This window comes from Thalassophryne amazonica, chromosome 1, assembly GCF_902500255.1.
Source record: "Thalassophryne amazonica chromosome 1, fThaAma1.1, whole genome shotgun sequence".
Lineage (NCBI taxonomy): Eukaryota > Metazoa > Chordata > Actinopteri > Batrachoidiformes > Batrachoididae > Thalassophryne > Thalassophryne amazonica.
In genome coordinates this window covers 123,871,372-123,897,955 of record NC_047103.1, presented here as the reverse complement: position 1 = coordinate 123,897,955, position 26,584 = coordinate 123,871,372, and the positions used below count along the sequence as shown (strand labels likewise).

Here is a 26,584-nt window from a genome sequence, read left to right as displayed (position 1 = left end):
TTCCTGTGCAGTGTTGTAAATATGAAATCCCCCGTTTTTCTTTTTTTTGTGTGTGTGCCTCCTTCCCAAGACTTAACCTGTGGAACTGTGTGGGAGTCCGGCAGACTGGGGAAGAAAATAAGAGATTAGTTTTTCCCACTTGTAAAGAAGCCATGACAACACGGTAGCTGAACACACTTTGAATGCCATAAAACACCAAGTCTGCTTGATTATTCACATCTCTCTGAATCATTCAGAATAATACAACTTTTATTGTCTTCATGTAATAAATACAGACTGCAGGACGTTCAGCCATTTGAAATGTGTTGGGTTATTGTTGTCTAGGTTTATTGTATAATATCTTGCATATTCCTCCATATATATCAGTGTATCTTAGTGTAGTCACGTAGAGTAGAAACCAGCAAAATATAAAAAACTGCATCAGCAATACAGTGTCTGTCCTTTCCTGACAGATGTCTCTTACGTGCATGAGATGTTTGTTGTTGTGTGTGAAATCACAGTTTAAATGAGTGTTTGAGAATGAGCTGCTGTCGGAGCTCTTCAGCCCGAGTGTCCCGATCCTCAGCGCTCTGTTTTAGGCTCTCAGGCTGCTCCGGAGGATCTATCCGCTCCAGAGTCCAAGCATCTAATCCAGACTGTAGGGAGGCGTTGTGGAGAACACAGCATGCCAGAAGGATGGATGAACTCTTTTCAGGCGAGTACTGCACAGAGGAGAGTGAGGTTGACAAAACAACACTGCTGTGCTTCACCACAACAGACGAGGATATGACTGATTTTCAACAAGGCTACAGGTCACCAAACAGAACGATGTGACAACTAAATACATTTCAAAATAAAGCTTTGGTTGGTGTTATGCACCATGATTAATGCTTGTATTATAATATTATTATGGAGTTAGCCTTAGGAAGGTCATTCTGATTTAAATCGTGCACCAAATCACTAAGCCAAAAGAAAATACTATATATAGCAAATAACCTACAGAAACTAGACTGTTTTAAAAGATGTCACTCATTCAATGTAACAACCTACATCTTATTGTAACATTTATAAACTTCTGTGCTAGGCAGCTCCCATTTTGAAAATCAATGATATTTGGGTTTGAGGCTGGAATTTAATCAATAATACAAATAGAAAGAAATGCAGTGTGTTACTTTGAATTTGGTTACCACTCCTAAATGTGCTCACAAAAACATTGCAATAATGAAAGGCATCAGATGGGTGATGTGTCCCCTGCCTCCTATGCACACTGAGACATTATATTTGGATTATGAATTGTGAATACTTATCACCAACACTGAAAATTTTTTGTTCTTAATGTGTTCATAGACAAACAGAAGTAATTATCACAGGCACGCAGGGTAAATTATGCAACTGAAATTGCAAATATTTTCTGCTATGCCGATCTATTTGTAAAATTCCATCAATCAAAATTATTTTTTTAAACGGCTGGACATGTAATATAACAGAGTTCCATAATATTCCAATGTGTTGGGATAGAATACCTGCAGGTAACCTTTAGTGCTGTCTAAACATCTGAATCTGGTCTGAATGGCTCTAAAGGTTCTGTCCACTATCTCGTGCGTAGCACTGTGGGCAAGGTTATACTGAATCTCTGCAGGGATTCTGGTACTCAACTGGTGTCATCAGCCTCTTTTTTAGAGGGTAGCGGCAGTCACCTGAGAAACAATCACATCAATGTGTTATCTCTCCATCACAAGAAGAATAACTATTGTTCTGAGGCTTTGAAAAAGACAAACAGATTAAAAATGGAACTTTGATGAACTACATCAATTCCAAAGGCAGTTATTTTACTTATATAATACTCCAAGACCTGCCTGCCCCCTGCTGGATGGTTAGTGGATGATAGATTAATGAAAGCTTAAGTGGGTGTGACAGTCTGAGAGAGAGGTGGACAGTTTCAACACAGAAATGCACTAAATCAGAGAACCAGATTAGTAAGAGTTACATGCAAAACAGAACGCTGTAACAAGTTTATACAACTGAGCAGAAATAATTTTGTGTGCATGCAGTCAAAGCAGGCACTTCTTCCTTCTGTCTCTCAACATGTGCGGATCTGAATTTATATGTACACTCAACGAAAATATAAACGCAACACTTTTGGTTTTGCTCCCATTTTGTATAAGATGAACTCAAAGATCTAAAACTTTTTTCCACATACACATATCACCATTTCCCTCAAATATTGTTCACAAAACCAGTCTAAATCTGTGATAGTGAGCACTTCTCCTTTCCTAAGATAATCCATCCCACCTCACAGGTGTGCCATATCAAGATGCTGATTAGACACCATGATTAGTGCACAGGTGTGCCTTAGACTGCCCACAATAAAAGGCCACTCTGAAAGGTGCAGTTTTGTTTTATTGGGGGGGATACCAGTCAGTATCTGGTGTGACCACCATTTGCCTCATGCAGTGCAACACATCTCCTTCGCATAGAGTTGATCAGGTTGTCATTGTGGCCTGTGGAATGTTGGTCCACCTCCTCTTCAATGGCTGTGCGAAGTTGCTGGATATTGGCAGGAACTGGTACACGCTGTCATATACGCCGGTCCAGAGCATCCCAAACATGCTCAATGGGTGACATGTCCGTGAATATGCCGGCCATGCAAGAACTGGGACATTTTCAGCTTCCAAGAATTGTGTACAGATCCTTGCAACATGGGGCCGTGCATTATCCTGCTGCAACATGAGGTGATGTTCTTGGATGTATGGCACAACAATGGGCCTCAGGATCTCATCACGGTATCTCTGTGCATTCAAAATGCCATCAATAAAATGCACCTGTGTTCTTCGTCCATAACAGACGCCTGCCACTCGATCCACAAATGGTGATATTGTGTATGTGGAAAAAGTTTTAGATCTTTGAGTTCATCTCATATAAAATGGGAGCAAAACCAAAAGTGTTGCGTTTATATTTTTGTTGAGTGTAGTTTGAAATTAGCTGGTGTGCCAGTTTCTCTTATTTCCAAAACCTGGAGGTGGTTGCCAACATCTCTTGTATAATTAATTATTAGAGAACTATGATAGTCATTTGTTTTCCTCACTGGACATTGGCATTTTGTTCATGTCTGTGGAAGTCAGTTCATTCAATAGTTTAGAGACGTTTTGTGTTTACAAAATACTGATGTGCACATCTCACCCAGAAGCCAGCCCTCATCGATGTCCTGCAGTAGTTTGTCAAGATTAGACCCTTTCTAGAACTTCAACATCTTTGAGGCCACCAGGCCAGTGAGTTTCTGCACTCAGTAACAACCCTCTGGCATCACAAAACCAGCTGGCAGCCAACAGAATGAAAGCCTTTCTTATTCACATATGAAGAGTCTTCACTATTCGGTGCTTTAATGGCAACCTGGAGGTGAAGCACAGAACAGGAAAATTGGCCTGCACCTGCTGGAGAAATGGATCAGGAAATAGAAGAAATCCATAGTGTTGATACAAAACCTGAACACAGTCCAGAACTCCCAAAACTTTGGGGAATCCTGCAATGCTCTGAAAATCCTGGAAGGACTGCTCTCTGCTGGAAAGATCTCTGTTTAGAAAGTTTAAAACCAGTTATACACTATCTACATTCACAAAAAATTTCTTTGAAGGGTGACAAAGCAGAATGCCATGATTTGCCCTCTGAACACCTGCAGGACTGTGGCACAGTGCAATATTGCATTTTAGGTAATGACACTAACATGCATCTGGTGTACATACCATTCATCCAGAAAGTATTCACAGCGCTTCACTTTTTCCACATTTTATGTTAGTTTTATTCCAAATGGAAGAAATTCATTTTTCCTCTCAAAATTCTACACACAATACCCCATAATGACACTATGAAGTTTTGTTTTTACAAATTTATTTAAAAAAAACATGTACATAAGTATCATAACCTTTGCCATGAAGCTTAAACTTGAGCACAGATGCATACCGTTTCACTGATCATCCTTGAGATGTTTCTACAGCTTAACTGGAGTCCACCTGGGTAAATGCAGGTGACTGGGCATGATTTTGAAAGGCGCACACACCTGTCTACATATAAGGTCCCACAGATGACAGTGCATGTCAAGACCACAAATCAAGCATGAAGCCAAAGGAATTGTCTATTGATCTCCAAAACAGGATTGTCTCAAGGCACAAATCTGGGGAAGGATACAGAAACACTTCTGCTGCATTGAAGGTGCTAATGAGCACAGTGGCCTCCATCATCCATAAATGGAAGATGTTCATATCCACCAGGATTCTTCCTAGAGCTGGCCACCCATCTAAACTGAGCAGTCAGGGAGACGGGCCTCAGTTCAGGGAGGTGACCAAGAACCTGATGGTCATTCTGTCAGAGCTCCAGCATTCCTCTGTTAAGGGAGAGGAGAACCTCCAGAGGGTAGGGATGGTATTGATAAGATTCTATCGTACTGATACCATTTTCGAATCCGCTTATCGATCAAATTCCTTATCAATACCTCTTGTGAATTTCTGTGTACTAAAAGTAGGCTTTACAGGTTTTCTATGTCAACAGCATTTTATTGAGTCTTAAAGTAAATAAATATGAAATTGGTCACTGGATCCTTGATCTCTGGACAAAATAGAAATAAAATCTGTAGTTTTTGTTAAAAGCATTTTCTTTCAGACATTAATTGGCATGAATGTCACTCCATACCTCTGAGCTGAGCTCAGCTGCTTGCTGCACATCAGCATCAATGTCATTCATAAAGAACGCAGGACATCTCATTTTTGGAGGAAAAATACATTTTAGGTCTGTTGTAGTTTGTTGTTTGTGTTACAACTTTTGGAAAGAGTTGTCATTTGATTTAAAACGGTGATTCGCTTTGAAGTTATTAATTCCGGTCGGACTCTAACTTGACTCAGCAGAGAATGATGCAACGTTTGAAGCTGTGCAAACGGAACAGAGGACGATTCTTGTTTCTTGCTTGCAACAAGAATCCCAGTTAGTGACTTTAATCCACACAAATGTGACTTATGACTGACATTTTTAAATGGCTTTGAGAGGGGTTAAGAAGTGGACTTGTCGCTTCTGAAAAGCAAGAAGCAAAGAACCAACGAAGCAGCTGGTCGGAGCCATTACAAAAGCAGTTGATTACAGACACGCTGCAGGGTCTGCAATCACATAAAGAAATAATAATTTTCCTGACAAAACACCCTCAAAAACAATGTCCACTCTGAAGGACCGATAAGGGAATCCTTAAGCAAAAAGCTATTGATGTCGGTGGATCGAATCATTTCTTAACGATCTCGAAAGAAACCGTTCCCGATACCCCCCCACTTATACAGTTGTATGTAAAAGTTTGGGCACCCCTGACGATTTCCATGATTTCCTTTATAAATCATTGGTTGTTTGGATCAGCAATTTCAGTTAATATATCATATAGCAGACAAACACAGTGATATTTGAGAAGGTGAAATTAAGTTTATAGTATTTACAGAAAGTGTGCAATAATTATTTAACAAAATTAGGTGCATAAATTTGGGCACCCCAACAGAAAAAAATACATTAGTAGATCCTCCTTTTGCAGAAATAACAGCCTCTAAATGCTTCCTATAGCTTCCCATGAGAGTCTGGATTCTGTTTGAAGGTATTTCAAGGATTCAAAGAATTCTATTGTCATATGCACATAGGAACATGTTCCCTGCACAATGAATGTGTTTACTGCATTTTACCCATCCTAACTGCCAGTTAGGAGCAGAGGTCGCCTTTAGTGCGCCGGGGACCAGCTCCAGATGTACATCCCTGCCTTAGGTCACGAGCAGGGCTGAGCAAACCTTGGACCGGCCTCATGACAAAGACAACACACACATAACACACACTACACATAAGCCGGCCCGGTACATGAACAATATAAAAGCACACACAAAGTAAAATTGGGAAGAAAAACCTCCAGAGCTGCTGCGTTGTACCACGCAGCAGCCCTGAAGAAAAAAAAAAACCCATCGCACAGATAAACAATGACAATCACACAAAAACAGACGACAGCTGAGACTTGAATGTGTCCAGTGTTCAGACAGACAGCCCAGAAGGCCGCCCTTGGCGCCATCAACAGCCTTATCTGTCCATCCTGGGGGGGGGGGGGGGGCTCCCAGTCCTGAATCAGTCCACCAGAGTCTCAAGGTCCCACAGTCAACATCTCAGGACTGGGAGGAGACTGAGAGGCAGGGAAGAAGGAAGTGAGGCAACAGAAGTGTTCTTCAGAGGAGGATTTTATCCCAGCGGCCTTGAAGAGCAGCTGGTGTTTGGGAACCAAACAGATATCCAGATTAGTTTCTGTGTAGGCTCTCAGTTGTCCAGGTGGTTTCCATAGTAGAGAAGCTTGAATCTTCGACTGGACTGGGTTGCTTGACGCGAGGACGTTTCGCTTCAATCGCAGAAGCTTCCTCAGCTAAAATTCTTGCTCTGGTGGTCTGACTTCTGTCTTGACTCTTGTAGAGAAGAATAATCAAGAAGTCACAAAAGCTGGAGTTTTAAACCTAACCAGACCCCTCCTACCGAGAGGCAGACTGCTATAGGCTAGTGACTAAACAATAGCTCTAATTAGCACCTATTGTGCTCTAGTTAGCACCCTCCTAATGACAGGGCAGCTGTCCCTCTCCTGATGGCTCCCTTGACGACTCTGCTGATGATGTGAATGGCTCATTACCATGAACAAAAGACTGAAACTGCTTTAATCTGAGTACCCCATTATAACAGGGGATAAAGCGTGTCTCAGACCCCGTCCCCGGTTAAGGCTGGGTTTCAAACGTTTCACAAAGAATGCCTCCTTGACTCCTCTCTCAAACCATTTCTTCTCTCTGGCTAATATTTTAACTTCCTTGTCCTCAAACGTGTGGTTAGTGTCTTTAAGGTGGAGATGAACTGCAGACTGAGGTCCACTGGCGCCCTCTCTGTGGTGCTGGTATAACCTTTTGTGTGAAGGTTGCTTAGTCTCACCTATGTAGTGTTCGTTACAGTTTTCCTGACATCTGATAGAATACACTACATTGCTCTGTTTGTAACTAGGGATCCTGTTCTTAGGGTGAACTAATTTCTGTCTCAAGGTGTAACCGGTTTAAAGTAAACTGGGATTTTGTGCTGTCTGAAGATCCTCTGTAGTTTTTCCCCTACTCCTGCTAAATAAGGGAGAGACACTCCTCTTCTTCTTGTCTCTGTCTCCTGTCTATCTGGTCTCTTGTTCTCTGGGACTTCTGCACTTTGTCCAGGGACCATCGTGGGTACCCACATACTGTGAGGGGCTTTCCGGACAAGTTATTGTTCTTTAGCCCTTCCCTCTGCAGTTGTGGGCACCTGTAGGGCTCTGTGTTGAAGCGTCCTGATCACCCCGAGCTTGTGTTCAAGGGGGTGGTTTGAGCCAAAGAGCAGATATTGGTCAGTGTGAGTTGGTTTTCTGTAAACCCCTGTCTGGAGCTGCCTGTTCTCTCCAATTGTAACATCACAGTCCAAGAAGGGTTCTTACACAGACAGAAAAAGGATGTGCTCGCTAAAGGACTAAATTTCTCAGTGACCCCTAAACATATACCGACAGTAGATTACATCACTGCAGTAGAGTCAGCCATTAAACATAACAGTTTGTCAGAGTCAGAAGCTGGGGACCTCCGACTAAGAGTCACAGCAGTGCTGAACAGTGCTAAGCCTCCTCCGTCCAACATCACAGGAGAAGAACGGAAAGCTCTGACAGCACTGAAAAACGACCAAGCATCCTTATCCTGCCAGCAGATAAAGGCAGATGCACGGTGGTCCTGAACACATCGGACTACGAGGCCAAGATCAACAACTTGCTCAGTGATTCCAATACATACGAACTAGAGAGACCCCACGAGCGGCTATAAGAAGAAAATCATTAGCTACCTCTAAACCTGGAGAAAGAGGGACTCATTGACAGGCAGACATACTACAGACTGTACCCTGGGACGCCACTCCATGCATCTATGGACTGCCCAAAATCCCCAAACAGGACGTGCCACTCAGGCCTATTGTATGTAGCACAGATTCCATCACGTACAATTTGGCCAAGCACCTCAAGTGGATCTTAGCTCCTCTAGTGGGTAACTCAGAACATCATGTGGAACACACAAGATTTTGTGAACAAGATCAAGGACCTGCAGCTAGAGGCAGATGAAACAATCGTGTCATTTGATGCGACTTCGTTGTTCACCTGCATCCCCACCACTGAGGCCGTCTCAGCTGTAAGGCAGAGACTGCTGGAGGATGTGTCTCTACTTGAAAGGACCAAACTCACACCAGACCACATCTGACAACTCTTGGAGATCTGTCTTAACACCACGTATTTCCTGTTTAGGGGAATTACTACAGGCAGATTCATGGTTGTGCGATGGGTCTCCGGTATCCCCCCATTGTGGCCAATCTGTACATGGAGCGAGTGGAGAAGACAGCCTTGACGTCTTTCGCAGGCACCTCTCCCAGTCACTGGTTCAGATATGTTGATGACACATGGGTTAAAATCAAGCAACAGGAAGTTGAGGACTTTACAGAACACATCAACTGGTGGACGCCAATATCAAGTTCACACGTGAGGATGCCAGAAACAACCATTTAGCCTTCTTGGACTGTGATGTTACAATTGGAGAGAACAGGCAGCTCCAGACAGGGGTTTACAGAAACCAACTCACAGTGCCCAAGATCTGCTCTTTGGCTCAAACCACCCCCTTGAACACAAGCTCGGGGTGATCAGGACGCTTCAACACAGAGCCCTACAGGTGCCCACAACTGCAGAGGGAAGGGCTAAAGAACAACAACTTGTCTGGAAGCCCTCACAGTATGTGGGTACCCACGATGGTCCCTGGACAAAGTGCAGAAGTCCCAGAGAACAAAGAGACCAGATAGACAGGAGACGGAGACAAGAAGAAGAGGAGTGTCTCTCCCTTATTTAGCAGGAGTAGGGGAAAAACTACAGAGGATCTTCAGACAGCAGAAAATCCCAGTTTACTTTAAACCGGTTAACACCTTGAGACAGAAATTAGTTCACCTAAGAACAGTATCCCTAGTTACAAACAGAGCAATGTAGTGTATTCTATCAGATGTCAGGAAACTGTAACGAACAGTACATAGGTGAGACTAAGCAACCTTTACACAAAAGGCTATACCAGCACCGCAGAGAGGGCGCCAGTGGACCTCAGTCTGCAGTTCATCTCCACCTTAAAGACACTAACCACACGTTTGAGGACAAGGAAGTTAAATATTAGCCAGAGAGAAGAAATGGTTTGAGAGAGGAGTCAAGGAGGCATTCTTTGTGAAACGTTTGAAACCAGCCTTAACCGGGGACGGGGGTCTGAGACACGCTTTATCCCCTGTTTACAATGGGGTACTCAGATCAAAGCAGTTTCAGTCTTTTGTTCATGGTAATGAGTCATTCACATCATCAGCAGAGTCATCAAGGGAGCCATCAGGAGAGGGACAGCTGCCCTGTCATTAGGAGGGTGCTAACTAGAGCACAATAGGTGCTAATTAGAGCTATTGTTTAGTCACTAGCCTATAGCAGTCTGCCTCTCGGTAGGAGGGGTCTGGTTAGGTTTAAAACTCCAGCTTTTGTGACTTCTTGATTATTCTTCTCTACAAGAGTCAAGACAGAAGTCAGACCACCAGAGCAAGAATTTTAGCTGAGGAAGCTTCTGCGATTTGAAGCGAAAAGTCCTCGCGTCAAGCAACCCAGTCCAGTCGAAGATTCAAGCTTCTCTACTATATCCAGATTAGCAGACACCTGAAAGATTCCACAGTCTGAAACACAGTGGCTTCCAATACATCTGAATAGAGAAGAGGAGATGTGGTCATTACTGACGATCAAAGCGGTTTTCCAGTGCAGCCATTCTCCCCGAGATGAATTCCAACGTGACCCTCAACTTTAACAAGATTCCCAGTACCTGCACCTGGCCACACAGCCCACAGCATGATGGAACCAACTCCAAATTTTACTGTAGGTAGCAAGCGTTCTTGGAATGTTGTGATCTTTTTCAGCCATGCTTACCACCCCTTGTTATGTCCAAATAACTCATTTTTAGTTTCATCAGTCCTTATTCCAAAATGAAGCTGGCTTGTCCAAATGTGCTTTAGTATACCTCAAGCGACTGTTTGTGGCGTGCATGCAGAAAAGCCTTCCTCTGCATTAGAAGAGACGCAAAGAGGGGAAACATTTGCAAATGGCCACCTCAAATACCCTTTCTCATGAATGGATTCACCTGTGTAAGGAGGTCAAGGCCAATGAGCTTACCAAACCAATTTTGTGTTCCAATAATTATTAGTGCTAATGTATTCAAATCAATAAAATGACAAGGGTGCTCAAATTTATGCACCTGCCTAATTTTGTTTAAATAATTAATGCACACTTTCTGTAAATACTAGAAACTTCATTTCACTTCTCAAATATCAGTGTTTGTCTGCTATATAATATATTTAACTGAAATTTCTGATCCAGACAACCAAAGAAAATAAAAGAAAATCATGAAAATTATCAGGGGTGCCCAAACATTTGCATACAGCTAGTAATAGTAATAGTAAATGCCACACTGGCAGAACCATTTATATACATAATACACATATATGCTACTTGTTCTTGCAAGACAGATAGTATGTAGATGATTCTTAGGACTACGGGCACTTATGTCCTTTGATCATATTGTATGAAAAACAGAAAAAAGGGGAAATTTCACACTTTTATAGTTATCTTTACAATGAAAGTGTGTTAAGAAATTGTTCTAGTAGTCTATGATGACTTTTTCACCTTTTTTCAGCATCATTATATGCAAATATTGCCGTTTTGTGCTTGTCCCACACCCAGACTTTGATCTTCAATGATAAAATGAATGGTAAAGAAACGTTTTTTCTAATGTTTTAAAATATCTCTGAATAAAATATCAGTAAAATAATCAAAACATAATTCGGGTATTCAATGTCATACAACTGTTGTGATTTTTTTAAACAAAATGTAGTTGTCCCACACTATTGCCGTAATTTCCACCACAACACTGTAATGTCCGTTTAAACAGTTTGTATGAAAGATTGTTTGGGTAGTTTCTATGGAGATAAACAGTGACATCAGAGCACATGTATATAGCGCCAAATCACAACAAACAGTTGCCCCAAGGCGCTTTATATTGTAAGGCAATGGTGTGGTGGAAATTACATTTACAAGGCCAATAGTGCCCGTAGTTAAAAAATCACCCATGTAGTGCATGAGTGAACGTGGTCTGTGTGTGTGACCCCCACCCATCCTTGCCGATCAGCCTACAACATACTACTCAAAGCCAACAGATAACTTCTTTCAGGAAGGGCTGACCACCATAACAACATGAAGACATAGGAACTTTTGACAAGCAATATCCTTGAAGTGACGAAAAAATGAGACACCAGGAGATGGGACCCCAACAGTACAACATATCCGGACAAACAACCACACATGAACAAGCAGTGACAGCAACAGTCTGTTGTCTAATTAGTGAGCATTCATACCCTAATCTAGAACCAATACCCATCCCTACGAGAGGGACAACCATCTCTGCAAGCAATGCACCAATCAGGCCTGTATGGTAGCATAGCCAAATGTTTGCCAAAAGGCACCTGAAGGACTTTCAGACCATGAAAAACAAAATTCTCTGTTCTGATGAGACAAAGATTGAACACTTTAGTGTGAATACCAGGCATAGTGTTTGGAGGAACCAGGCACCATCCCTATAGTGAAACATGGTGGAAGCAGCATGATGCGTGTGGGGATGTTTTTCAGCAACAGGAATTGGGAGACTAGTCAGGATTAAGGGAAAGAATGAATGCAGCAATGTACAGAGACATCATGGATGAAAACCTCCTCCAGAGCACTCTTGACCTCAAACTGGGGCGATGGTTCATCTTTCAGCAGGACAATGAGCCTAAGCACACAGCCAAGATATCAAAGGAGTGGCTTAAGGACAACTCTGTGAATGTCCTTGAGTGCCCAGCCAGAGCCAAGACCTGAATATCGATTTAACATCTTGGAGAGATCTGAAAATGGCTGTGCACCGATGCTCCCCATCCAACCTGATGGAGCTTGAGAGGTGCTGCAAAGAGGAATGGACAAAACTGACCAAAGATAGGTGCACCAAGCTTGTGGCATCATATTCAAGAAGACTTGGAGGCTGTAATTGTGGCCAAATGTGCATCAACAAAGTATTGAGCAAAGGGTGTGAATTCTTAGGTTAGGGGAAAAACAAATTTACTCCATTTTGGAATAGGGCTGTAACATAACAAAATGTGGGAAAAGTGAGCACTGTGAATACTTTTTGGATGCACCGTAAGTCACCCAAAGACATGTCACAAAGATAAGTTTATCCACTCCCTGAGAAAGCACACTGGCAACAGTGATAAGGAACAACTCCATCAGGTGTTTTTTTTAATTGCAGGAAGAAACCTCAAGGAGACCAGAGGGTGACCATTTGCTATAATAGCTGCAAGTTAGCCTTTCTCGCTAGCTATCTTGATATGTGTGCAGATAACTCTGAAATCTGTCCTGTAAACATCACATTCCTAACTCTGTTTCTAATACAAATGTGAACTCGGGCTCATGAAATTATCTTTCAAACACTTCTATCAGTTTGATTTTTTTCAAATAAACGTATATGAAAATGATCATGTAAACACCCCTTTGTGGTCATTCTACAAGTATGTGATGCACATGGTTCTCTACATTTCTGCACCCACCTGTCAAGAACTGATAATCTCTGATATACCTGTTGAATGTGAATGAACTGTGGAGCTTTCTTCACAAGGGCTTTGGTCACATTGGTCAAACATCTGACATTGATGCTTGGCTAATTCCTATAGCATCTCCCATGGATGTCTGAAAGGAGCCAGATGTGTAGAAACCCAAAGCAGCCAACACCTGGACTTCTGGACTGATTGCTCTAGATCGCTGGGTACGCCTACAGAGATCCTTAAACACAAAAATTAGAAGCAAGGGTACTCACAAGAGGGAATACCTCTGCAAAGGCTAAAAAAAAAAAAAAAAATCCATCCTGTAATGTTAAAAGGTACTGGAATTTCTAAATTATCCTGCTGTATCCGTTTCTGGCAAGCCACAGGTCTGTGAAAAAACAAAAAGGAGTTCATGAATTTTTCAGCAGTCCTGCATAATTTCTCCAATCACAGCCACGTAAGCCTGTAACTTCTTCTGGGTTGTCTGGGTGTCTTTCCTCACTCTTCTACTTCTTGCACAGTCACTCAGTTTTTGAGAACCGTCTACTCCATGCAGATTTACCATAGAGTGCCATATTGTTTGTATTTCTTTGTAACTGATGTAAATAAAGTCCAAAACATATTCAGTGGCAGCTTTACCATCAGAGAGAGCCTCGTCCACAACTACCGCAAAAGACTCCAAGCTGCCATTGATGTTAAACGGGGCAACACACAGTATTAAGAACAGGGGTATGTAAACTTTTGATCAGGTTAATTTGGGTAGTTCTCTTGTCATGATTTAAAAAAAAAGAGGAAACAGTTGTTTGACAATAAATGGCTTCACCCAACCACTAACCATGAGTGAAAAAAAGTTTTTGTATTGTCATTCATATTCTCTTAATTTGGCCAAAAAAGCAAAAATTCTGCCAGGGTATTTAAACTTTTGAGCACAACTGTATGGTGAATCACAAATGCAATGTGCGGTAACTTGTCTGCACTTGTGTACTGGGCAAATTAGCTTTTTCCACTTTTGCAGCCCACAGGTACTGAGGACTGGCCACAACACAATGTGGACCTGAGATGCTGCTTTAGAAATGGAAATTTAACTTTAAGAGCAAGATCCAAATATATTATACACTCCAGTAACGTGACTTTGTTTCCTAAAGAAGATAACTCTGAACTTTGACTGGAATATTTGGCATGGTCATGGCGCATGGATGTTGATTATGCTTACTTGACTTATAGACCCTAAACTTGAAATCAAAATAATCCAAATGTACAATTTCAATTTCAGCCTTACACCAAAGCATGCTGTTGTTTCAGATGGTTTTTTATTTTTTTATTTCTGCCTTTCAGACAGTACCTGATTTCTAATCATTACCTCTGAAGAGGGTGTGTTATCTTTGCATGTTTAACTGTAAGCAGGATTACTCCAAATGAATGTTTTCCCAGCATACACTTACCTCTCTGAGTAATTCCACCAGATAAAGGATAAACTCTCTGGGGAAACCAAATGTTGTGAGGAGGAAGTTGTCTGACACGGATTCCAGGTCAAAGCGATCCAGTGTCTTATGGCCACGGCCATGTAAAGCAGATCACAGTCCAGGACAGCTATAGAGATCGCCATTCTGTAAAGACAGAAGATGCCTTTGGATTGCTTATTACAAAATCAAACTGAATTAACATTTCAAATTCAGTTCATTGTACAACCCCAGTTCCAATGAAGTTGGGACGTTGTATGAAATGTAAATAAAAACAGAACACAATGATTTGCAAATCCTCTTCACCTTATATTCAATTGAATACATCACAAAGACAAGACATCAACAACATCCAGAAACGCAGTCGCCTTCTCTGGGCTCTAGCTCATTTGAATGGACAGACTCAAAGTGGAAAAGTGTGTTGTGGTCTGATGAGTCCACATTTCAAATTGTTTTTGGAATCATGGACGTTGTGTCCTCCGGACAAAAGAGGGAAAAGACCATCGAGACTGCTACCAGCACAAAGTTCACAAGCCAGCATCTGTGATGGTATGGGGGTGCGTTAGTGCCCATGGCATGGGCAACTTACACATCTGTGATGGCACCATCAATGCTGAAAGGTACATCCAGGTTTTGGAGCAACACATGTTGCCATCCAAACAACGTCTTTTTCAGGGACATCCCTGCTTATTGCAGCAAGACAATGCCAAGCCACATTCTGCACGTGTTACAACAGCATGGCTTCGTAGTAAAAGAGTGCAGGTAGTAGACTGGCCTGCCTGCAGCCCAGACCTGTCGCCCATTGAAAATGTGTGGCGCATTATGAAATGCAAATATGACAACGGAGACCCTGGACTGTTGAACAACTGAAGTTGTACATCAAGCAAGATGGGAAAGAATTCCAACTACAAAGCTTCAACAATTAGTGTCCTCAGTTCCCAAATGCTTATTGAGTGTTGTTAGAAGGAAAGGTGATGTAAAACAGTGGTAAACATACCACTGTCCCAGCTTTTTGAAACATGTTGCAGGCATCCATTTCAAAATGAGCAAATATTTGCACAAAAACAATAAACTTTATCAGTTTGAACATTAAATATCTTGTCTTTGTGGCGTATTCTGTTGGGGAAAGTGAGGAACACGGACCCACAACAGGGGCGCAAATGAACGGACAATGAAGAAAGTCAAATAACAAGGCTTTACTGTTGTGAACACGCACAACAAACACAACAGATCACAATTGTGGAAATAAACCAATTCCAATGGTGTCGTGTGGGCAGGCTCGACGATAGGAGACGTCTGTCCGAGTCGAACCGGAACCACCCGATTTCCTCTGCCACCGAACCCCGGGAATACTGGAGCCGCCAAGTCCCGAACTCCCAGGTGCCCACTGCCTCCGCTCGTCGGATCCGGTACTGCTGGCGAGGAACAGAAACAGTCAGATGTGGGTGCGGCTGCACCCAGCAACACGTAGGGTGGAAACACCACCTCCACCTCTAATCAAAAAACAACACTGCAGTGTAGGAATATGGGTACTTATCCGATATATGTCCAATACAGTCTTCAGCTGTCCTTAGGCACAAGCAATAAAGGGTTATTCCTCTGAAATGAAGCGACTGGCTGAGTACGTTACCTCCTTAGTAGAGCGATATCTCGGCAATGAGGTGGAGATGCCGTCCAGCTGATATACCCCTCCGCTGATGGATGTCAGCTGTCTCAGTTGATAGGTGACGGCTGTCACCTTGGCTGCTCCTGTGAGGCGGCAGTGCCCTCTGGTGCCTGGAGCCCGCACTCCAGGCGGGGCGCCCTCTGGTGGTGGTGGGCCAGCAGTACCTCCTCTTCAGCGGCCCACACAACAGGACCCCCCCCCTCAACGGGCGCCTCCTGGCGCCCGACCGGGCTTGTCCGGGTGGCGGCGGGTAGAAGTCGGCCAGGAGGGCCGGGTCCAGGATGAAGCTCTTTCTTCACCCAGGAGCGTTCTTCGGGACCGTACCCCCTCCCAGTCCACCAGGTATTGAAAGCCCCGGCCCATCCGTCGACATCCAGAAGCCGGCGCACAGTCCAAGCCGGCTCGCCATCGATGATCCGGGCAGGAGGTGGCGCCGGACCGGGAGTACAGAGGGGCGAGGTGTGATGCTGTTTGAGTTTTGACACATGGAACACAGGATGGATCCGCAGTGAGGCCGGAAGCTGAAGCCTCACTGCGGCGGGGTTGACGATTTTGAGGATCTTGTATGGTCCTATGTATCGATCTTTCAATTTCGGGGAGGCCACTTGCAGTGGAATGTCCTTGGTGGACAACCACACTTCCTGCCCGGGGCGATACGTAGGGGCCGGGGTCCGCCGCCAGTCTGCATGGGTCTTAGCCCTCGTCCGGGCCCTCAACAAAGCAGAACGGGCGGCACGCCACAACCCGACGGCACTTCCGCAGGTGGGCCTGGACCGAGGGCACACCGACCTCTCCCTCAACCACCGGAAACAATGGGGCTGATACCCCAAACACACCTCAAAAGGGGAGAGGCCGGTGGCTGACGACACTTGACTGTTGTGGGCGTACTCGATCCAGGCCAGATGAGTACTCCAGGCCGCCGGGTGCGCGGCTGTCACACAACGTAGTGTCTGCTCCATCTCTTGATTGGCCTGTTCTGCTTGCCCGTTGGTTTGGGGGTGATACCCGGACGAGAGACTGACCGTGGCCCCCAGTTCCCGGCAAAAGCTCCTCCAGACGTGCGAGGAGAACTGGGGACCGCGATCGGAGACGATGTCTGATGGTATCCCATGCAGCCGGATGACGTGGTGGACCAGGAGGTCCGCTGTCTCCTGGGCAGTCGGGAGCTTCGGGAGGGCCACGAAGTGGGCCGCCTTGGAGAATCGGTCCACTATCGTGAGGATGACGGTGTTTCCCTGGGACGCGGGAGGCCCGTGACAAAATCCAGGCCGATGTGAGACCAGGGGCGATGAGGTACGGGCAGCGGTTGTAGCAAACCCGAGGACTTGCGGTGGTCGGCTTTGCCCCTGGCGCAGGTGGTACAGGCCTGGATATAATCCCGGACGTCGGTCTCCAGGGATGCCCACCAGAAGCGCTGCCGGACGACTGCCACGGTTCTTCGCACCCCAGGATGACAGGAGAGCTTAGAACCGTGACAGAAGTCCAGGACCGCAGCCCTTGCTTCTGGTGGGACATAGAGCCTGTTCTTCGGCCTGGTTCCGGGGTCTGGGCTTCGTGCCAGGGCCTCCCGGACGGTCTTCTCCACGTCCCAGGTGAGGGTGGCCACGATAGTGGACTCCGGGATGATGGGATCCGGGGATCCGACGACTCCGTTCTGACTTCGTCTTCATGTACCCGGGACAAAGCATCCGATCTTTGATTTTTGGTCCCGGGACGGTAGGTGATCCGGAAGTCAAAACGGCCCGAAGAACAGTGACCAGCGAGCTTGCCTGGGATTCAGCCGCTTGGCGGTCCTGATATACTCCAGGTTCCGGTGGTCAGTGAAAACCGTGAATGGCACGGACGTTCCCTCCAACAGATGTCTCCACTCCTCAAGAGCCTCTTTCACCGCAAGGAGTTCTCGATTGCCGACGTCATAGTTCCGTTCGGCTGGGGTCAACCTGCGGGAAAAATAGGCACACGGGTGAAGGACCTTATCGGTCTTCCCGCTCTGGGACAGCACGGCTCCTATCCCTGAGTCCGAGGCGTCCACTTCAACCACTAAACTGGCCGACTAGGATCGGGCTGCACCAGAACAGGTGCAGACGAGAAGCGCCGTTTCAACTCCTTGAACGTGGCCTCGCAACGATCCAACCAGGTGAAGGGAACTTTGGCGAGGTCAGGGCTGTCAGGGGGCTAACTACCTGACTGTAGCCCTTAATGAACCTCCTATAGAAATTAGCGAAGCCGAGGAACTGTTGCAGCTTCCTACGGCTTGTGGGTTGGGGCCAGTCTCTCACCGCCGCAACCTTGGCCCGGATCAGGAGCGACGGAGTTGGAGGAGATGATGAACCCCAGGAAGGACAAAGACGTGCGGTGGAACTCACACTTCTCGCCCTTCACAAACAGCCGGTTCTCCAACAACCGCTGTAGGACCTGACGTACATGCTTAAACATGGGTCTCAGGGTCCGGAGAAAAGATGAGTATATCGTCTAGGTATACGAAGAAGAACCGGTGCAGGAAATCCCGCAAGACATCGTTAACTAACGCTTGGAAAGTCGCGGGAGCGTTTGTGAGACCGAACGGCATGACCAGGTACTCAAAGTGACCTAAGGGGGTGTTAAATGCCGTCTTCCACTCGTCTCCCTTTCCGGATCCGAGCCAGGTGATACGCATTTCTAAGATCGAGCTTGGTGAAAATACGGGCTCCATGCAGGGGTGTGAACACCGAATCCAACAGGGGCAACGGGTATCGATTGCGAACCGTGATTTCATTCAGTCCCCTGTAATCAATGCATGGACGAAGTCCGCCGTCTTTTTGCCCACAAAAAAGAAACCTGCACCCATCGGGGAGGTGGAATTCCGGATCAACCCGGCGGCTAACGAGTCCCGGATGTAGGTCTCCATTGATTCGCGCTCAGGCCGTGAGAGGTTGTACAGCCTGCTGGACGGAACTCACTGCCCGGAACCAAATCAATGGCACAATCATAAGGACGGTGGGGGGGAAGGGTGAGCGCCAGATCCTTGCTGAACACGTCGACAAGGTCATGGTACTTCACCGCACCGTCCCCAGATTGGGCGGGACTCTGACCTCCTCCTTAGCCTGGGAGCCGGGAGGAACCGAGGAACCTAAACACACCCGATGGCAGGTCTCGCTCCACGTACTACTACCCCGGACGCCAATCGATCCGGGGATTGTGTTTCAACATCCAGGGGAATCCTAAAACCACTCGGGAGGTAGCAGGAGTCACAAAAAACTCGATCTCCTCCCGGTGATTCCCGGACACCACCAGAGTTACAGGTGGTGTCTTATGCGTGATTGAGGGAGTAGGGAGCCATCTAGTGCTCGAACCTGCACAGGCGAGGTAAGCGCCACCAGAGGGAGCCCTATCTCCCTGGCCCATCTGCTGTCCAACAGATTCCCCTCCGAGCCCGTGTCCACCAGTGCTGGGGCCTTCAGGGTTGAGTCCCTCATTAAGGATTGTAACTGGGAGTCGTGTGGCGATGTGGGTGTGTCCCACGTGAATGTCTTGGCCCACCCCTAGCCCAGTCTCTAGGGGCGGGCGTTGGTGTTTAACCGCTCGGGGCAGTCTCTCACTTGTGCTCTATCGAGCCACAAACAAACATACTCCGTGGGCCCGCCTCCTCTGTGCATCTGGTGCCCTAAATGTTGCCCTGCTCGTGTCCATAGCTTCGTCAGCAGGGGGAGCTGTAGCCACACGGAGTGCAGGGGCCGTGGAGCGTGGGGAAGGCGGAAGCGCGGTCGGAACCGGAAGGGAGAGGGACGGCGCGTGCCCGGCCACGCCCTTTGTCTCGTTCCCGCCGACGTTCTTCTAACCGGTTGTCTAACCGTATGACAAGATCGATGAGCCCATCTAAATCCCGCGGTTCGTCCTTAGCCACCAGGTGCTCCTTAAGAACCAATGACAGTCCGTTTACAAAGGCGGCGCGGAGGGCAGTGCTATTCCAGCCGACCTCGCAGCCGCGATGCGGAAGTCGACTGCATAGGCAGCTGCGCTCCGACGCCCCTGTCTCATTGACAGTAGCACGGTTGAAGCGGTTTCTCCTCTATTAGGGTGATCGAACACGGTTCTGAACTCCCTCACAAACCCTCATATGTCTGAAGGAGCCGTGAATTCTGCTCCCAGAGCGCTGTGGCCCAAGCGCGTGCCTCGCCGCGAAGCAGGTTTATTACATAAGCTACCTTGCTAGCATCGGTCGCGTACATAACAGGACGTTGTGCGAAGACGAGGCGAACACTGCATAGAAATCCGCGCACGTCTCCACACAACCTCCGTATGGCTCTGGAGGGCTTATGTATGCTTCCGGGGAAGGTGGGGGGGGGGGGTCGTTGAACGACCTGTGGAACGTCAATATTACGCACAGGGTCGACAGTAGGGGGAGCTGCAGCAGCGCCCCTGGGGGCGCGCCTCCACCTGCGCGGCGAGAGCCTCCACCCTGCGGTTAAGGGGACGTTCTGCTCAGTCATGAGATCCACCGAGCCGTGAAAGTAGTGAGGATCCGCTGCAACTCCCCGATCACTCCTCCCGCGGGCGCCTGCGCGCCCTGTTCTTCCATGGGCCGTTCAACAGCCGGTTGACGCCCCTCGGGATCCATGACGTTGGCCGAGATATCTGTTGGGGAAAGTGAGGAACACGGACCCACACAGGGGGCGCAAATGACGGACAATGAAGGAAGTCAAATAACAAGACTTTACTGTTGTGAACACGCACAACAAACACAACAGATCACAATTGTGGAAATAAACCAATTCCAATGGTGTCGTGTGGGCAGGCTCGACGATAGGAGACGTCTGTCCGAGTCGAACCGGAACCACCCGATTTCCTCTGCCACCGAACCCCGGGAATACTGGAGCCGCCAAGTCCCGAACTCCCAGGTGCCCATGCCTCCGCTCGTCGGATCCGGTACTGCTGGCGAGGAACAGAAACAGTCAGATGTGGGTGCGGCTGCACCCAGCAACACGTAGGGTGGAAACACCACCTCACCTCTAATCAAAAAAACAACACTGCAGTGTAGGAATATGGGTACTTATCCGATATTATGTCCAATACAGTCTTCAGCTGTCTTAGGCACAAGCAATAAAGGGTGTATTCCTCTGAAATGAAGCGACTGGCTGAGTACGTTACCTCCTTAGTAGAGCGATATCTCGGCAATGGAGGGGAGATGCCGTCCAGCTGATATACCCTCCGCTGATGGATGTCAGCTGTCTCAGTGATAGGTGACGGCTGTCACCTTGGCTGCTCCTGTGAGGCGGCAGCGCCCTCTGGTGCCTGGAGCCCGCACTCCAGGCGGGGCGCCCTCTGGTGGTGGTGGGCCAGCAGTACCTCCTCTTCAGCGGCCCACACAACAGTATTCAACTGAATTTAGTTTGAAGTCCCAAATTCATTGGAATTGGGGTTGTAAGTTTCTACTGACAGCAGCATAGTATAAAGCAGTGGTGTCCAAATACATTCCAGAAAGGTCCAAGAAGGTGCAGGTTTTCTTTCCAGCCACTGACTCCAGCAGGTGATTTTGTTGATTAACATCACTTTGAGCAGATGGGAAAAACTCCAACAGGACATTGTGGTCTGAATGAGGTGTATATATCTCTCCAATGTATTTCAATAATCTCACTAAGACTGGAATACCTCCTTAATTAGATCATTGGTTACTATGACTGTGACCTTAATTGTGTCCAGGTAATCAAAAAATGCTATTTACATGGCAGAAACTTATTCATGGTATTGTCTTAATTGGGTTAATATTGGATTATTGATGTCCATGTGTAACAAGGTGAAGTCCAGATTGGCTAAAGGGAATTCCCCCTTGGCTGACCTGGTAGAGCTTGAAATGAAATGCCTTTGTCATTGTACACACACACACACACACACACACCACACACACACACACACACACACCACACACACACACACACACACACACACACACCACACACACACACACACACACACACACACATATCAGAAGATGTTTCACTACAACAAATAGCTATATACTGTGGTGGGCACACTTCCGCTAATCCGCTAACCGCTAATTAGCGAAGCTAACTTTTTGTGAGTAGATTAGCTTTTCAGCTAACTTTGAAAACCATCAGCGGACCAATTAGCTTCCACTAAATTTTATTTGGCTAACTTTCAGACTGCTAACACTTTTTTGCTGGTAAAGTGACTAAAGCTTAATGGTCAAAAACACTGGTAAACCCTAAAATGATACATATTAATTCCTATCTGTTGTGTGTCTGCAACAATCAGGCCAGTATGAGGAGCTCAGCCCTCGGGGGAGGGCACTCTCTTCACTGTGCCTTTACTGCAGGGCAGGAGACATCAAACGCAAGCCACTTTTCACTCATGGTGACAACATAACTCTTTACCAAACAAACTACACTACTTGAACTACAAAACCACAATAAATCTATAACACTAACATAAGAGTGTTCCATGATGCATAACACAAAATGGCTGACGCACAAAATGTCCTTGTATTGGTAAAACTATATGATCTTTTAACTGTCTAATTGGTAAAACCACCTGACCTTTTTATAGATGTTTAATTGATAAAACCAATCAGCATGTTGGAACACTGTTTTATTGGGTGCCATTACACTACATACATAAACATACACTGTAAGATTTTTACATAACAACCACAAACGCACCACGTACAGATGGCCGCCTATTTTCACTACACTTTGCAGCCATCTCACTTAGACACTGATTCAAGCCAGGTTAAGGACTGCCCATATGGGGGTGGCGTAGGCTAAATGAACAAAAGGTAGTGAAGAAGAAAAATCTGGGTTCTTTGTTCCAGGTGTTTGCATGCGACCGGTTCAAGATCCCAGCACTGAGATCTGTATCAGTGTAACAACTCTTTACAATACAGCATCTAAACTTTGAAGTCCATTTCCTGTCCAATTCTTTTGGAGATCTCACCATGATAAAAGAACAACACTGCTAAACCAACATGAACTACAAAAACAATTGAACTGTTTTACTATGAAGCCACGCTGTTGTAACGTGCAGAATGTGGCTTGGCACTGTCTTGCTGAAATAAGCAGGGACATCCCTGAAAAAGATCTTGCTTGGATGGCAGTATGTGTTGTTCCAAAACCTGGATGTACCTTTCAGCACTGATGGTGCCATCACAGATGTGTAAGTTGCCCATGCCATGGGTACTAACACACTCCCATACCATCACAGATGCTGGCTTTTGAACTTTACGCTGGTAACAATCTGGATGGGTTTTTCCCTTTTGTCCGGAGGACACGAGATCCATGATTTCCAAAAACAATTTGAAATGTGGACTCATCAGCCCACAACACACTTTTCCACTTTGCATTTGTCCATTTCAAATGAGCTTGGGCCCAGAGAAGGCAGCGGCGTTTTGGATGTGTTTCTGGATGAATATAGGTTGAAGAAGATTTGGAAATCATTGTATTCTGTTTTAATTTACATTTCACACAACATCCCAACTTCATTGGAATTGGGGTTGTAGAAACTTAGACCTCAACAATTTTTGAAGAATAACTCAGCCCTATTATTTCCTGTTAATTGTGTAATTTTTTGTTTTGTATTTATAAATTGTTTAGCTTTGTTAACATAAACGCTATTATATTATTATTAATCAGTCTTATTTTATTTTATTATTACTTCAACTTTGTCATTTGATTTTTAAAATCAACCACAATGGGAATAAGTGTTTCACTTTCTTGTGTCATCCATGCACTTACAGTGAACTTACTAAATAAAATCACGCACTCATGCTTTTAATGTAAAGATGATTTACTGCCCCCTGCGAGTCCAGAATGTAGTTTGCAACATCCATTGTTCAGTGTTGTTAGCTGATATCTGTAGCTTCTCCAAAATATTAGTCTTATCAACGTTCCATTTTGCCAGTGTTCATTCATGACCCTAAATACCTAATACCAAATGGCAAATGTCAGCTGTCCACAGTTTCTCCATGATCAAAGTTACACACACGTCCAGATGCATGCTCGCACGCACACAGAGCTTTTTGTCTTTCCGCAGTCTACTGCAAGCAGGTGCAATCATCAACCGCAGTACACATTTCACTCATGGCACTGTACCGACAACACAAAACTTAACTCACTCATGGTAACGGCAACATGAGACTTAACTAAACTGACTAAACCAATTGAACTACAAAAACATCATAAATCAATAACAACACTGTTAAACTAATATGAACCACAATAACAACATTTAAAACTTCAAACTCCCATGGTTCATTGCAGCACAACAGCCATTGCTTACTGGTTAGCTAAAATTGCTCATTTCTCCAAAAATATTAGTCCTATCAACTTTCTGTTTTCACAGCGTTTATCCTTGACCCGAAAAACATAAGCATATCAAACGGCAAATGTCAGCTCTCCCCGGTTTTGGCGTGTTCAAAGTAATACACAATAATACAGCCTTTATTGTCATTGTACATACATACAACAAAATCTGTCCTCTGCATTTAACCCATCCTAATTACAGTTAGACACAATGCAACAAATCGGAGCAGTGGGCAACCATAGTCCAACACCCGGGGACTAATTCCAGATACAGAGACATTGCCTTGGTCAAGAACAGAGAAGGAGCAGACCCTAAATAAGCATGGTTTTGATTGTGGGAGGAAACACACACAGACACGGGGAGAACATGCAAACTTCACACAGAAAGGGCAGGAAGTGATCCCACAACCTTCTTGCAGTGGGGCATCAGTACTATATAACCACTAAGCCACCATGCTGCTGATGCGATTCATACACCAAACTAGGGTTGCCAACTCTCTGAAAAATAAATAAGGGACACCTCACCGCCAGGGCCGACCAGCTGACTGACCATGGCCTTCACCCTTCCCAGCGTCTGTGTGAAACGATTTTTAACCATTTGACTGTTGACTTGACCCTGAATTTAGGTAGATGCATACATGCATTTGTTCTGATATGAACATGTGGAAAACAAATTATTATTTAGCAATTTATTTTTAGTGCAAAATAAATTTTCACTCACAATTTCAATATGAGCATTCTGTCTTCTTTAAAAAAAATCTCTGTAGTGCTATTGCTTAACTTAAAATTGTATAAACAAACAAAAAAAAAACAATAGAAAATTTGCATCATCAAAAACAATGTAACAGTGCAAAACAATGTAACAGTGCACATTTACACATTTAGTGTAATAAAAAGTGCAAAAAATAAAGTCTGAAAAGTAAACAATACTGTTATAGCGCACCTTTTCCACCCAGCCATTTTCCTTTTCTCATTCTCCCCTGCATTTTTGCATTCTTTTTTGTTTTGTTTTTTTTTTTAGGAGGAGGAGTAACGACGTTACAGACATTGCTGTCCGTAGGCATATCTGCAGTGCCAGTGTCGGTGTCTGTATCGATATCAGCCATGCTGATTTGTTTTGTCGTCCAGCGACCGTCGTCGGCTCATGACGTCGGTATCTTCTTGCGAGCAGATGTCCCTCGACCAATGAGATAAGAGTGATTCTGTATCGTCAACTCGTGTCTGTCAGCTCATTGGTGAAAAGCAGGAGAGAGGCTGGGATCAAATTTACCGTAAGTTTCCATATAAAGCGCCAGTCAATTCCATTGACATTTTACAGACTTTTTGATTCACACAGAAATACGGGACAAACTGCGTCCCGTTTCAGGTCAATACGGAACGCACACTTTTATTTCCAAATAAGGGACGATTCCGTTTTTCAAGGGACGGTTGGCAACCCTACACCAAACTGACCTGAAATGCACCACTGACTTTATTTACGAGCCTGGCCCCTTTGAAAAGTAAAGAAAATACAAAGTGGGTGGTGGCGTAATGGCTTGCAGGGTGGACTGAGATGCCTGCGATCTAGGTTCGCTTCCACGCTTCCAACTGGCACCTTGAACATGTGCTGGCGAGGAATGAGAGACAAGTGCTGTGGGCCCTTCTGGAAATAGTTGCTGATAAAGTGCTTCTATTCGCTACCCATGTTAAATATTGAACCTCTTCTTTTTCTGAATTCGGCGACGTTTTCACCGACAAAAAACGGCCATCAGAGGGCGCTTGAGTAAAGATTATTTTGCGTTCCTCATGTCTACTAGCCCTGCTTGGCGTTGTCAAAGTCGCTACAAGCAGGGTTACATGACTACCAGCGCAGCAGACAAACTCAAATCAATATCAGTAATCTCGTTTTAGCATTAGCTAGGTTAAGGCAACATGCTAACCAAGATTTGTGAAACAAACATATATACTTCTGCTAACCAACATATTAGAAGGTCAGACATCACGAGAAAAAAGAAACCTATTTTCATTTATTTATTTATTTATTGAGTCATCAACAAAACCGTCTTACCGTAAAACCAAAGACACTGGCTACGGGTAGGAAAGAAGGAATGCCTCTGATTGGCTGATCGGCGTAACGCGACAACTCATGTCGTCCTATAATCCCTAACCCTTCACACTGGCTACAAATGACAAAGACTGTTGCCCACATTTGTAGTTATTCCCTCCTTTTCGCTCTGTATTATATTTTAAGATACGTGTCCCGTACCTAGAGCCACTCCGAAAACAAAACAACCTAACCAAAACAAATTTCAAGAACATTTGACTTTCGTCGTAAATCCACAGTTTCGACACATTCATTTTTTAATGAAGCCGTATCACTATATGTTAGCTTATAGTTTAATTCAGTATATTCGCTTGTTTCTAAAAATACAGTTAAATCTTTGTTAGTGAAATTACCAGAGTGTGTTTTCTTACATTTCTGAACGTCAGTGACG

At 45.1% G+C, this 26,584-nt stretch overlaps 1 long non-coding RNA gene across 1 annotated transcript; it reads right to left on the bottom strand.

The window, feature by feature from the left end:
- Nucleotides 1–34: 34 nt before the first annotated feature.
- LOC117513854 lies at nucleotides 35–26,377 on the bottom strand. The gene is made up of 7 exons (XR_004561733.1): nucleotides 26,158–26,377; nucleotides 14,133–14,297; nucleotides 12,726–12,928; nucleotides 3,462–3,549; nucleotides 3,160–3,369; nucleotides 1,503–1,676; nucleotides 35–701 (listed from the first exon to the last, which is right to left on the bottom strand). It is a non-coding gene; the product is annotated as an uncharacterized LOC117513854 (long non-coding RNA).
- Between the last annotated feature and the right edge of the window lie 207 nt (nucleotides 26,378–26,584).